Here is a 15,000-nt window from a genome sequence, read left to right on the forward strand (position 1 = left end):
CGCGACCGCGGTTGGTCGGGAAGGCTTTTCGGATAGAGGTCGGACGGTGTGTGTGGACGGCTTCCCGTGGTGCCGCCGCTATCAAGCCGGAGGGTTTGAGAAACGACATTCGCGGAAGGACCGGCGCGGCCGGCGGACGCTCGCACGCGCGGCGCCCGACACTCAGCCGCTCGCTCGGCCTCCGTGGATCGTGGCTAGGTGGGATGGATGCCAAACCGGGTCGTCTCGGTCTCGCCGCAGTACGGTCGCGCCGGGGCCTGCGGGGCGGCGCGGGGAGCGCACGCTCACGCGGCGGCCGGGGCGCTAGAGTGCGACCCGCAGTGGGTAGGAACCGTCCACCCGACGTCGGACGAGCCGAGGCCGATGGGGGCCCTACCAAGGCGGGTCATGAGTGCCAGTCGGTCAGTTGGGTGAGGGGGTACTCGGAGGCCCGCCGGGAGCAGACGGGCGACCGGGGATGGGGGGCGTACGCGGGCGGGCGCCGGGAGAAGACGGCCCGTCCGGGGTCGAATCTCGGCCTGTGTTTTCGGAGCCGGCCGGGCATCACGCTCCCTCCTTGGATGGACAACATTCGTAGTTGACACTTTGTGTCATTTTATCCGAGCGGGCGGGCGCCTCGAGAGGCGGACCGTCCGGGGCGACTCTCGGCCTGTGTTTTCGGAGCCGGCCGGGCATCACGCTCCCTCCTTGGATGGACAACATTCGTAGTTGACACTTTGTGTCATTTTATCCGAGCGGGCGGGCGCCTCGAGAGGCGGACCGTCCGGGGCGACTCTCGGCCTGTGTTTTCGGAGCCGGCCGGGCCTCACGCTCCCTCCTTGGATGGACAACATTCGTAGTTGACACTTTGTGTCATTTTATCCGAGCGGGCGGGCGCCGCGAGGCGGACCGTCCGGGGCGACTCTCGGCCTGTGTTTTCGGAGCCGGCCGGGCATCACGCTCCCTCCTTGGATGGACAACATTCGTAGTTGACACTTTGTGTCATTTTATCCGAGCGGGCGGGCGCCTCGAGAGGCGGACCGTCCGGGGCGACTCTCGGCCTGTGTTTTCGGAGCCGGCCGGGCCTCAAGCTCCCTCCTTGGATGGACAACATTCGTAGTTGACACTTTGTGTCATTTTATCCGAGCGGGCGGGCGCCGCGAGGCGGACCGTCCGGGGCGACTCTCGGCCTGTGTTTAAGGAGCCGGCCGGGCATCACGCTCCTTCCTTGGATGGACAACATTCGCAGTTGACACTTTGTGTCATTTTATCCGAGCAGACGGGCGCCTCGAGAGGCGGACCGTCCGGGGCGACTCTCGGCCTGTGTTTTCGGAGCCGGCCGGGCATCACGCTCCCTCCTTGGATGGACAACATTCGTAGTTGACACTTTGTGTCATTTTATCCGAGCGGGCGGGCGCCTCGAGAGGCGGACCGTCCGGGGCGACTCTCGGCCTGTGTTTTCGGAGCCGGCCGGGCATCACGCTCCTTCCTTGGATGGACAACATTCGTAGTTGACACTTTGTGTCATTTTATCCGAGCGGGCGGGCGCCGCGAGGCGGACCGTCCGGGGCGACTCTCGGCCTGTGTTTAAGGAGCCGGCCGGGCATCACGCTCCTTCCTTGGATGGACAACATTCGCAGTTGACACTTTGTGTCATTTTATCCGAGCAGACGGGCGCCGCGAGGCGGACCGTCCGGGGCGACTCTCGGCCTGTGTTTTCGGAGCCGGCCGGGCATCACGCTCCCTCCTTGGATGGACAACATTCGTAGTTGACACTTTGTGTCATTTTATCCGAGCAGACGGGCGCCGCGAGGCGGACCGTCCGGGGCGACTCTCGGCCTGTGTTTAAGGAGCCGGCCGGGCATCACGCTCCTTCCTTGGATGGACAACATTCGCAGTTGACACTTTGTGTCATTTTATCCGAGCAGACGGGCGCCGCGAGGCGGACCGTCCGGGGCGACTCTCGGCCTGTGTTTTCGGAGCCGGCCGGGCATCACGCTCCCTCCTTGGATGGACAACATTCGTAGTTGACACTTTGTGTCATTTTATCCGAGCAGACGGGCGCCGCGAGGCGACCGTCCGGGGCGACTCTCGGCCTGTGTTTAAGGAGCCGGCCGGGCATCACGCTCCTTCCTTGGATGGACAACATTCGTAGTTGACACTTTGTGTCATTTTATCCGAGCGGGCGGGCGCCGCGAGGCGGACCGTCCGGGGCGACTCTCGGCCTGTGTTTAAGGAGCCGGCCGGGCATCACGCTCCTTCCTTGGATGGACAACATTCGCAGTTGACACTTTGTGTCATTTTGTTCGGCCTGTGTTTAAGGAGGCGGCCGTCCTCCACTCGGTCCGTGTTTAAGGAGCGACACTCGCGCTCCGGTTCGGCCTGTATTTAGGGAGGCGGCCGTCCTCCGCTTGGTCTGTGTTAAGGGCGACACTCGGTCCATGTTTGAGGAGCCTGGCCCTGACGCTCCTCTCCGGCCTGTGTTTAAGGAGGCGGCCGTCCTCCCCTTGGTCTGTGTTAAGGGCGACACTCGGTCCATGTTTGAGGAGCCTGGCCCTGACGCTCCTCTCCGGCCTGTGTTTAAGGAGGCGGCCGTCCTCCCCTTGGTCCGTGTTAAGGGCGACACTCGGTCCATGTTTGAGGAGCCTGGCCCTGACGCTCCTCTCCGGCCTGTGTTTAAGGAGGCGGCCGTCCTCCGCTTGGTCTGTGTTAAGGGCGACACTCGGTCCATGTTTGAGGAGCCTGGCCCTGACGCTCCTCTCCGGCCTGTGTTTAAGGAGGCGGCCGTCCTCCCCTTGGTCTGTGTTAAGGGCGACACTCGGTCCATGTTTGAGGAGCCTGGCCCTGACGCTCCTCTCCGGCCTGTGTTTAAGGAGGCGGCCGTCCTCCCCTTGGTCTGTGTTAAGGGCGACACTCGGTCCATGTTTGAGGAGCCTGGCCCTGACGCTCCTCTCCGGCCTGTGTTTAAGGAGGCGGCCGTCCTCCCCTTGGTCTGTGTTAAGGGCGACACTCGGTCCATGTTTGAGGAGCCTGGCCCTGACGCTCCTCTCCGGCCTGTGTTTAAGGAGGCGGCCGTCCTCCCCTTGGTCTGTGTTAAGGGCGACACTCGGTCCGTGTTTAAGGAGCGGCCCTCGCGCTCCGGTTCGGCCTGTATTTAGGGAGGCGGCCGTCCTCCGCTTGGTCTGTGTTAAGGGCGACACTCGGTCCGTGTTTAAGGAGCCGGCCCTGACGCTCCTCTTCGGCCTGTGTTTAAGGAGGCGGCCGTCCTCCACTTCCTTCCATGCACCACCACATTCGCAGTTGACACTTTGCCATTTTTTCAGAGAGGTGACACTTAGTCGTTTTTTCGAAAGTTGACACTTAGTCGTTTTTTCGAAAGTTGACACTTTGCCGTTTTTTCAGAGAGGCGACACTTAGTCGTTTTTTCGAAAGTTGACACTTAGCCGTTTTTTCGAAAGTTGACACTTAGCCGTTTTTTCGAAAGTTGACACTTAGCCGTTTTTTCGAAAGTTGACACTTAGTCACTTTTTCGCCACAGTGACACCTCCAGCGCGTGCCACGGCGCTTTTCAGGTCTTCTATCCGACCTTGTGCTGTCGAGGACGGCGTGTCCGACGCCGTGGGGAGACCAGCACCATCTCCTCCATACTCGTAAACGGGGTGCTTTGGAAAACGGGGGGAAAGTCGATGAGTACACTGACTACTGGGACCATTTCATTGTACTCTGGCGCACCTGAAGACCAAAAAAGGTACTGCACCTTAGCCCGGGTACCTCACCCCCTGGTACCTCGAGGAGAACTTAGAAAAATTTCGACAAATTTTTGGTGAGCTCCAGGGAGAGAGGCTGATTTTTCGCTTTTTGAGGCCGACCGCCGAACCGGCGCGGGGCGGACTCACAAGCCCCGCAGAGCCGTGGGCACTTAGTCGTTTTTTCAGAGAGGCGACACTTAGTCGTTTTTTCAGAGGCGACACTTAGTCGTTTTTTCGAAAGTTGACACTTAGCCGTTTTTTCGAAAGTCGACACTTAGCCGTTTTTTTGGAAAGTTGACACTTAGTCGTTTTTTCGAAAGTTGACACTTAGTCGTTTTTTCGCCACAATTGGCTCTGAGCTCCAGGGGGAGAGCCTGGTTTTGCCTTATTTCAGGCCGGCTGGGGAACCGGCGCGGGTCGGATGCACGAGCCCGGCAGAGCCGTGGGCACTTAGAAAATTTTCGCCGATTAAGCTGGGACCTCCAGGCGGAGACCGGCATTCCTCGTCCTCGGGGTTCGACCCAGGAACCGGCGCTGGGCAGACGCCGTAGCCACGCAGAGCCGTGGGCACTTAGAAAATATTCGCCAAGTTGGCTCTGAGCTCCAGGCGGAGAGGCTGGTTTTGCCTTTTTTCAGGCCGGCTGGGGAACCGGCGCGGGTCGGATGCACGAGCCCGCAGAGCCGTGGGCACTTTGCCATTTTCTCAGAGTCGACACTTAGTCGTTTTTTCAGAGAGGCGACACTCTGTCGTTTTTTCGAAAGTTGACACTTTGCCGTTTTTTCAGAGAGGCGACACTTAGCCGTTTTTTCGAAAGTTGACACTTAGCCGTTTTTTCGAAAGTCGACACTTAGCCGTTTTTTCAGAGATGTGACACTTTGCCGTTTTTTCGAAAGTCGACACTTAGCCGTTTTTTCAGAGATGTGACACTTAGAAACTTTTTGCCAAGTTGGCTGTGAGCTCCAGGAGGAGACCGTTATTTTTCGTCATTCGAGGCCGACTGCGGAACCGGCGCTGGGCGGACGCCAAAGCTCGGCAGGGCCGTGGGCACTTAGAAACTTTTTGCCAAGTTGGCTGTGAGCTCCAGGAGGAGACCGTTATTTTTCGTCATTCGAGGCCGACTGCGGAACCGGCGCTGGGCGGACGCCAAAGCTCGGCAGGGCCGTGGGCACTTAGAAACTTTTTGCCAAGTTGGCTGTGAGCTCCAGGAGGAGACCGTTATTTTTTGTCATTCGAGGCCGACTGCGGAACCGGCGCTGGGCGGACGCCAAAGCTCGGCAGGGCCGTGGGCACTTAGAAACTTTTTGCCAAGTTGGCTGTGAGCTCCAGGAGGAGACCGTTATTTTTCGTCATTCGAGGCCGACTGCGGAACCGGCGCTGGGCGGACGCCAAAGCTCGGCAGGGCCGTGGGCACTTAGAAACTTTTTGCCAAGTTGGCTGTGAGCTCCAGGAGGAGACCGTTATTTTTCGTCATTCGAGGCCGACTGCGGAACCGGCGCTGGGCGGACGCCAAAGCTCGGCAGGGCCGTGGGCACTTAGAAACTTTTTGCCAAGTTGGCTGTAAGCTCCAGGAGGAGACCGTTATTTTTCGTCATTCGAGGCCGACTGCGGAACCGGCGCTGGGCGGACGCCAAAGCTCGGCAGGGCCGTGGGCACTTAGAAACTTTTTGCCAAGTTGGCTGTGAGCTCCATGAGGAGACCGTTATTTTTCGTCATTCGAGGCCGACTGCGGAACCGGCGCTGGGCGGACGCCAAAGCTCGGCAGGGCCGTGGGCACTTAGAAACTTTTTGCCAAGTTGGCTGTGAGCTCCAGGAGGAGACCGTTATTTTTCGTCATTCGAGGCCGACTGCGGAACCGGCGCTGGGCGGACGCCAAAGCTCGGCAGGGCCGTGGGCACTTAGAAACTTTTTGCCAAGTTGGCTGTGAGCTCCAGGAGGAGACCGTTATTTTTCGTCATTCTAGGCCGGCTGCAGAACCGGCGCGGGTCGGATGCACGAGCCCGCAGAGCCGTGGGCACTTTGCCACTTTTTCGCCACAATTGGCTGTGAGCTCCAGGAGGAGACCGTTATTTTTCGTCATTCTAGGCCGGTTGCAGAACCGGCGCGGCTCGGATGCACGAGCCCGCAGAGCCGTGGGCACTTAGAAAATTTTCAGAGAGGCGACACTTTGCCATTTTTTCAGAGAGGTGACACTTAGTCGTTTTTTCGAAAGTTGACACTTAGCCGTTTTTTCGAAAGTTGACACTTAGTCGTTTTTTCGAAAGTTGACACTTAGTCGTTTTTTCGCCAAAGTGCCCACCTCCAGCGCGTGCCACGGCGCTTTCCAGGTCTTCTATCCGACCTTGTGCTGTCGAGGACGGCGTGTCCGACGCCGTGGGGAGACCAGCACCATCTCCTCCATACTCGTAAACGAGGTGCTTTGGAAAACGGGGGGAAAGTCGATGAGTACACTGACTACTGGGACCATTTCATTGTACTCTGGCGCACCTGAAGACCAAAAAAGGTACTGCACCTTAGCCCGGGTACCTCACCCCCTGGTACCTCGAGGAGAACTTAGAAAAATTTCGACAAATTTTTGGTGAGCTCCAGGGAGAGAGGCTGATTTTTTGCTTTTTGAGGCCGACCGCCGAACCGGCGCGGGGCGGACTCACAAGCCCCGCAGAGCCGTGGGCACTTAGTCGTTTTTTCAGAGAGGCGACACTTAGTCGTTTTTTCGAAAGGCGACACTTAGCCGTTTTTTCGAAAGTCGACACTTAGCCGTTTTTTCGAAAGTTGACACTTAGTCGTTTTTTTGAAAGTTGACACTTAGTCGTTTTTTCGCTGATTTTGCTGGGACCTCCAGGCGAGGACCGGCGTTTTTCGTCTTCCGGGTTCGACCCGGGAACCAGCGCCGAGCGGACACATTCGCTCGCAAGTGCCGTTGGCACTTAGAAGATTTTTCGTTTGTCATGAGCTCCGGGCGGAGAGCGGCGTTTTTCGTCTTCCGGGTTCGACCCGGGAACCAGCGCCGAGCGGACACATTCGCTCGCTAGTGCCGTTGGCACTTAGAAAATTTTTCGTTTGTCATGAGCTCCGGGCGAGGACCGGCGTTTTTCGTCTTCCGGGTTCGACCCGGGAACCAGCGCCGAGCGGACACATTCGCTCGCTAGTGCCGTTGGCACTTAGAAAATTTTTCGTTTGTCATGAGCTCCGGGCGGAGACCGGCGTTTTTCGTCTTCCGGGTTCGACCCGGGAACCAGCGCCGAGCGGACACATTCGCTCGCTAGTGCCGTTGGCACTTAGAAAATTTTTCGTTTGTCATGAGCTCCGGGCGGAGACCGGCGTTTTCCGTCTTCCGGGTTCGACCCGGGAACCAGCGCCGAGCGGACACATTCGCTCGCTAGTGCCGTTGGCACTTAGAAAATTTTTCGTTTGTCATGAGCTCCGGGCGAGGACCGGCGTTTTTCGTCTTCCGGGTTCGACCCGGGAACCAGCGCCGAGCGGACACATTCGCTCGCTAGTGCCGTTGGCACTTAGAAAATTTTTCGTTTGTCATGAGCTCCGGGCGAGGACCGGCGTTTTTCGTCTTCCGGGTTCGACCCGGGAACCAGCGCCGAGCGGACACATTCGCTCGCTAGTGCCGTTGGCACTTAGAAAATTTTTCGTTTGTCATGAGCTCCGGGCGGAGACCGGCGTTTTTCGTCTTCCGGGTTCGACCCGGGAACCAGCGCCGAGCGGACACATTCGCTCGCTAGTGCCGTTGGCACTTAGAAAATTTTTCGTTTGTCATGAGCTCCGGGCGGAGACCGGCGTTTTCCGTCTTCCGGGTTCGACCCGGGAACCAGCGCCGAGCGGACACATTCGCTCGCTAGTGCCGTTGGCACTTAGAAAATTTTTCGTTTGTCATGAGCTCCGGGCGAGGACCGGCGTTTTTCGTCTTCCGGGTTCGACCCGGGAACCAGCGCCGAGCGGACACATTCGCTCGCTAGTGCCGTTGGCACTTAGAAAATTTTTCGTTTGTCATGAGCTCCGGGCGAGGACCGGCGTTTTTCGTCTTCCGGGTTCGACCCGGGAACCAGCGCCGAGCGGACACATTCGCTCGCTAGTGCCGTTGGCACTTAGAAAATTTTTCGTTTGTCATGAGCTCCGGGCGGAGACCGGCGTTTTTCGTCTTCCGGGTTCGACCCGGGAACCAGCGCCGAGCGGACACATTCGCTCGCTAGTGCCGTTGGCACTTAGAAAATTTTTCGTTTGTCATGAGCTCCGGGCGGAGACCGGCATTTTTCGTCATTCGAGGCCGACGGGGGAACCAGCCGGAGCGGACACGTTTGCTCGGAAGAGCCGTTGGCACTTAGAAAAAATTCCGTGTCTCGTGAGCTCCAGGGGGGACAGGCTGGTTTTATTCATCCGTAGCCGACATGGGAACCAGCGCGGAGCGGATTGGTGTTGCGCTGCCATATACCTCATCTCTCTCAGGAGTCCCCCCCTTATACGTGCCGATGGTGTTTTGGAAAACGGGGGGTAACTGGATGAGTACACTGACTAGGGGGACCAGTACACTAGCGAGTGGGACCAGTACACTGACTAGTGGGACCAACACACTATGAGCGCCTGGTACCTAAAATGGAAGTATAGAGGCCGAATTTCGGGCAAGATCACGCCGTGTTAGGCTTCCAGGACCTCGGCTAAGCAATTTTAACGGGTCGCCCGGTTCTTTTTTGATCCAGCCCGGTTCTTTTTTTTATCCAGCCCGGTTCTTTTTACACTTCCAGCTGGAGCTCGGGAGCGGCTTTTTGCACAAGATCACGCCGTGTTAGGCTTCCAGGACCTCGGCTAAGCAATTTTAACGGGTCGCCCGGTTCTTTTTTGATCCAGCCCGGTTCTTTTTTTTATCCAGCCCGGTTCTTTTTACACTTCCAGCTGGAGCTCGGGAGCGGCTTTTTGCACAAGATCACGCCGTGTTAGGCTTCCAGGACCTCGGCTAAGCAATTTTAACGGGTCGCCCGGTTCTTTTTTGATCCAGCCCGGTTCTTTTTTTATCCAGCCTGGTTCTTTTTACACTTCCAGCTGGAGCTCGGGAGCGGCTTTTTGCACAAGAACACGCCGTGTTAGGCTTCCAGGACCTCGGCTAAGCAATTTTAACGGGTCGCCCGGTTCTTTTTTGATCCAGCCCGGTTCTTTTTTTTATCCAGCCCGGTTCTTTTTACACTTCCAGCTGGAGCTCGGGAGCGGCTTTTTGCACAAGATCACGCCGTGTTAGGCTTCCAGGACCTCGGCTAAGCAACTTTAACGGGTCGCCCGGTTCTTTTTTGATCCAGCCCGGTTCTTTTTTTTATCCAGCCCGGTTCTTTTTACACTTCCAGCTGGAGCTCGGGAGCGGCTTTTTGCACAAGATCACGCCGTGTTAGGCTTCCAGGACCTCGGCTAAGCAATTTTAACGGGTCGCCCGGTTCTTTTTTGATCCAGCCCGGTTCTTTTTTTTATCCAGCCCGGTTCTTTTTACACTTCCAGCTGGAGCTCGGGAGCGGCTTTTTGCACAAGATCACGCCGTGTTAGGCTTCCAGGACCTCGGCTAAGCAATTTTAACGGGTCGCCCGGTTCTTTTTTGATCCAGCCCGGTTCTTTTTTTTATCCAGCCCGGTTCTTTTTACACTTCCAGCTGGAGCTCGGGAGCGGCTTTTTGCACAAGATCACGCCGTGTTAGGCTTCCAGGACCTCGGCTAAGCAATTTTAACGGGTCGCCCGGTTCTTTTTTGATCCAGCCCGGTTCTTTTTTTTATCCAGCCCGGTTCTTTTTACACTTCCAGCTGGAGCTCGGGAGCGGCTTTTTGCACAAGAACACGCCGTGTTAGGCTTCCAGGACCTCGGCTAAGCAATTTTAACGGGTCGCCCGGTTCTTTTTTGATCCAGCCCGGTTCTTTTTTTTATCCAGCCCGGTTCTTTTTACACTTCCAGCTGGAGCTCGGGAGCGGCTTTTTGCACAAGAACACGCCGTGTTAGGCTTCCAGGACCTCGGCTAAGCAATTTTAACGGGTCGCCCGGTTCTTTTTTGATCCAGCCCGGTTCTTTTTTTTATCCAGCCCGGTTCTTTTTACACTTCCAGCTGGAGCTCGGGAGCGGCTTTTTGCACAAGAACACGCCGTGTTAGGCTTCCAGGACCTCGGCTAAGCAATTTTAACGGGTCGCCCGGTTCTTTTTTGAACCAGCCCGGTTCTTTTTTTGATCCAGCCCGGTTCTTTTTAAACTTCCAGCTGGAGCTCGGGAGCGGCTTTTTGCACAAGATCACGCCGGGTTAGGCTTCCAGGACCTCGGCTAAGCAATTTTAACGGGTCGCCCGGTTCTTTTTTGATCCAGCCCGGTTCTTTTTTTTTTATCCAGCCTGGTTCTTTTTACACTTCCAGCTGGAGCTCGGGAGCGGCTTTTTGCACAAGATCACGCCGTGTTAGGCTTCCAGGACCTCGGCTAAGCAATTTTAACGGGTCGCCCGGTTCTTTTTTGATCCAGCCCGGTTCTTTTTCCACTTCCAGCTGGAGCTCAGCAGCGGCTTTTTGCACAAGATCACGCCGGGTTAGGCTTCCAGGACCTCGGCTAAGCAATTTTAACGGGCCGCCCGGTTCTTTTTTTGATCCAGCCCGGTTCTTTTTAAACTTCCAGCTGGAGCTCGGGAGCGGCTTTTTGCACAAGATCACGCCGGGTTAGGCTTCCAGGACCTCGGCTAAGCAATTTTAACGGGTCGCCCGGTTCTTTTTTGATCCAGCCCGGTTCTTTTTTTTTTATCCAGCCTGGTTCTTTTTACACTTCCAGCTGGAGCTCGGGAGCGGCTTTTTGCACAAGATCACGCCGTGTTAGGCTTCCAGGACCTCGGCTAAGCAATTTTAACGGGTCGCCCGGTTCTTTTTTGATCCAGCCCGGTTCTTTTTCCACTTCCAGCTGGAGCTCAGCAGCGGCTTTTTGCACAAGATCACGCCGGGTTAGGCTTCCAGGACCTCGGCTAAGCAATTTTAACGGGCCGCCCGGTTCTTTTTTTGATCCAGCCCGGTTCTTTTTAAACTTCCAGCTGGAGCTCGGGAGCGGCTTTTTGCACAAGATCACGCCGGGTTAGGCTTCCAGGACCTCGGCTAAGCAATTTTAACGGGTCGCCCGGTTCTTTTTTGATCCAGCCCGGTTCTTTTTTTTTTATCCAGCCTGGTTCTTTTTACACTTCCAGCTGGAGCTCGGGAGCGGCTTTTTGCACAAGATCACGCCGTGTTAGGCTTCCAGGACCTCGGCTAAGCAATTTTAACGGGTCGCCCGGTTCTTTTTTGATCCAGCCCGGTTCTTTTTCCACTTCCAGCTGGAGCTCAGCAGCGGCTTTTTGCACAAGATCACGCCGGGTTAGGCTTCCAGGACCTCGGCTAAGCAATTTTAACGGGCCGCCCGGTTCTTTTTTTGATCCAGCCCGGTTCTTTTTACACTTCCAGCTGGAGCTCAGCAGCGGCTTTTTGCACAAGATCACGCCGGGTTAGGCTTCCAGGACCTCGGCTAAGCACTTCTAACGGGCCCTGGTCCACCCCTGCCAGCGCATTTCAAAACTTGGCATTAATTTCGACCTAAGAGACGAAGTCTGATTTTTTTCTACCACTTGGGCGGCCTTTTTGCACCCAGAACACCCGCACCGGCACCATAAATTCGAAGGGTGCCGAGTGCGTCGGCGCAGATTCTGCGACGGAGTGACACTTCCCTCTTGTGGACATTCGGCGGTAGGTGAAATGCGCACTCGGTCTTCTCTTTTCTTTTCCTTCCAGTGAAACTTTGGAAACATTCTGCGAGCTGCTGGCTTCCAGAACCTCGGCCAAGCAGGTGGAGGATTTTTTTCCACTTCCAGCTGGAGGTGAGGAGGGACTTTTTGGGCAAGATCACGCCGACTTAGCAAGCAAGGTGGAAGTGCCAGCATGCTCCGTGGCTGGAAGTGTGGATGTGCCAGCACCCTCCCTGCCTATGGAAGTGTGGAGCTCCAGCACCCTCCCTGCCTATGGAAGTGTGGAGCTCCAGCACCCTCCCTGCCTATGGAAGTGTGGAGCTCCAGCACCCTCCCTGCCTATGGAAGTGTGGAGCTCCAGCACCCTCCCTGCCTATGGAAGTGTGGAGCTCCAGCACCCTCCCTGCCTATGGAAGTGTGGAGCTCCAGCACCCTCCCTGCCTATGGAAGTGTGGAGCTCCAGCACCCTCCCTGCCTATGGAAGTGTGGAGCTCCAGCACCCTCCCTGCCTATGGAAGTGTGGAGCTCCAGCACCCTCCCTGCCTATGGAAGTGTGGAGCTCCAGCACCCTCCCTGCCTATGGAAGTGTGGAGCTCCAGCACCCTCCCTGCCTATGGAAGTGTGGAGCTCCAGCACCCTCCCTGCCTATGGAAGTGTGGAGCTCCAGCACCCTCCCTGCCTATGGAAGTGTGGAGCTCCAGCACCCTCCCTGCCTATGGAAGTGTGGAGCTCCAGCACCCTCCCTGCCTATGGAAGTGTGGAGCTCCAGCACCCTCCCTGCCTATGGAAGTGTGGAGCTCCAGCACCCTCCCTGCCTATGGAAGTGTGGAGCTCCAGCACCCTCCCTGCCTATGGAAGTGTGGAGCTCCAGCACCCTCCCTGCCTATGGAAGTGTGGAGCTCCAGCACCCTCCCTGCCTATGGAAGTGTGGAGCTCCAGCACCCTCCCTGCCTATGGAAGTGTGGAGCTCCAGCACCCTCCCTGCCTATGGAAGTGTGGAGCTCCAGCACCCTCCCTGCCTATGGAAGTGTGGAGCTCCAGCACCCTCCCTGCCTATGGAAGTGTGGAGCTCCAGCACCCTCCCTGCCTATGGAAGTGTGGAGCTCCAGCACCCTCCCTGCCTATGGAAGTGTGGAGCTCCAGCACCCTCCCTGCCTATGGAAGTGTGGAGCTCCAGCACCCTCCGTGCCTATGGAAGAGCCACCTCCGCGGGCATGCTGCTCAACCACGCCGGCCCAGAGTTCCAGCCGCTCGGCTACACTCTCTCACAAGCCCCGCCTGGAGCTCCCCAGCCCGCCCCTGGTACCTCAACTACCGAGGCCAGCCGCTCGACCAGGCCGGCCCAGAGTTCCAGCCGCTCGGCTTCACTCTCTCACAAGCCCCGCCTGGAGCTCCCCAGCCCGCCCCTGGTACCTCAACTACCGAGGCCAGCCGCTCGACCACGCCGGCGCAGAGTTCCAGCCGCTCGGATAAGCTCTGCCACTCTCCCGCTAAGCAGCCACCGGTAACGGGGAAATGTCGCCGCCTTGTGGACACGCCCTTGTAAATGAATGGGCTTTCGCACTTAGTGCAATTTTCGCCAGCTCCGTGGCTGCAAGTATGGAGCTCTGGAGCTATGGAGCTATGGAGCCACCAGCCAGCACCCTCCGTGGCTCAACCACGCCGGCCCAGAGTTCCAGCCGCTCGGCTTCACTCTCTCACAAGCCCCGCCTGGAGCTCCCCAGCCCGCCCCTGGTACCTCAACTACCGAGGCCAGCCGCTCGACCAGGCCGGCCGAGAGTTCCAGCCGCTCGGCTTCACTCTCTCACAAGACCCGCCTGGAGCTCCCTGCCCCACCCCTGGTACCTCAACTACCGAGGCCAGCCGCTCGACCACGCCGGCGCAGAGTTCCAGCCGCTCGGATAAGCTCTGTCACTCACCCGCCGCGCAGCCACCGGTAACGGGGAAATGTCGCCGCCTGGCGGACACGCCGTTGTAAATGAATGGGCTTTCGCACTTAGTGCAATTTTCGCCAACTCTCTGACTGGAGCTATGGAAGTATGGAGCTATGGAGCCACCAGCCACCCAGGCTGGAGCTATGGAGCCATGGAGCTCTGGTGCTATGGAGCTCTGGAGGTATGGAGCTATGGAGCTATGGAGCTATGGAGCTATGGAGCCCTGGAGCTCTGGAGGTATGGAGCTATGGTGCTATGGAGCTCTGAAGCCATGGAGCTCTGGTGCTATGGAGCTCTGGAGCTCTGGAGGTATGGAGCTCTGGAGGTATGGAGCTATGGAGCCCTGGAGCCCTGGAGCTATGGAGCCCTGGAGCTATGGAGCCCTGGAGCCCTGGAGCTATGGAGCCCTGGAGCTATGGAGCTATGGAGCCCTGGAGCTATGGAGCTCTGGTGCTATGGAGCTATGGAGCTCTGGTGCTATGGAGCTATGGAGCTCTGGTGCTATGGAGCTATGGAGCTCTGGTGCTATGGAGCTATGGAGCTCTGGTGCTATGGAGCTATGGAGCTCTGGTGCTATGGAGCTATGGAGCTCTGGTGCTATGGAGCTATGGAGCTATGGAGCTCTGGAAGTATGGAGCTCTGGTGCTATGGAGCTATGGAGCTCTGGTGCTATGGAGCTATGGAGCTCTGGTGCTATGGAGCTATGGAGCTCTGGTGCTATGGAGCTATGGAGCTCTGGAGGTATGGAGCTCTGGAAGTATGGAGCCACCAGCCAGCACCCTCCGTGGCTGGATCAATGGAAGTGGTTTAGGTACCAGGCAGCCAAAGGGCCGAGGCCTCACGCTCGACCACGCCGGCGCAGAGTTCCAGCCGCTCGGATAAGCTCTGTCACTCACCCGCCGCGCAGCCACCGGTAACGGGGAAATGTCGCCGCCTGGCGGACACACCGTTGTAAATGAATGGGCTTTCGCACTTAGTGCAATTTTAGCCAACTCTCTGACTGGAGCTATGGAAGTATGGAGCTATGGAGCCACCAGCCACCCAGGCTGGAGCTATGGAGCTATGGAGCTCTGGTGCTATGGAGCTATGGAGCTCTGGTGCTATGGAGCTCTGGAGCTCTGGTGCTATGGAGCTATGGAGCTATGGAGCTCTGGAAGTATGGAGCTCTGGTGCTATGGAGCTATGGAGCTCTGGTGCTATGGAGCTATGGAGCTCTGGTGCTATGGAGCTATGGAGCTCTGGTGCTATGGAGCTATGGAGCTCTGGTGCTATGGAGCTATGGAGCTATGGAGCTCTGGAAGTATGGAGCTCTGGTGCTATGGAGCTATGGAGCTCTGGTGCTATGGAGCTCTGGAGCTCTGGTGCTATGGAGCTATGGAGCTATGGAGCTCTGGAAGTATGGAGCTCTGGTGCTATGGAGCTATGGAGCTCTGGTGCTATGGAGCTATGGAGCTCTGGTGCTATGGAGCTATGGAGCTCTGGTGCTATGGAGCTATGGAGCTCTGGTGCTATGGAGCTATGGAGCTCTGGTGCTATGGAGCTATGGAGCTCTGGAGGTATGGAGCTCTGGAAGTATGGAGCCACCAGCCAGCACCCTCCGTGGCTGGATCAATGGAAGTGGTT

This window comes from Syngnathus leptorhynchus, unplaced genomic scaffold (genome assembly GCF_054491065.1).
Source record: "Syngnathus leptorhynchus isolate UIUO unplaced genomic scaffold, UIUO_Slep HiC_scaffold_68, whole genome shotgun sequence".
NCBI lineage: Eukaryota > Metazoa > Chordata > Actinopteri > Syngnathiformes > Syngnathidae > Syngnathus > Syngnathus leptorhynchus.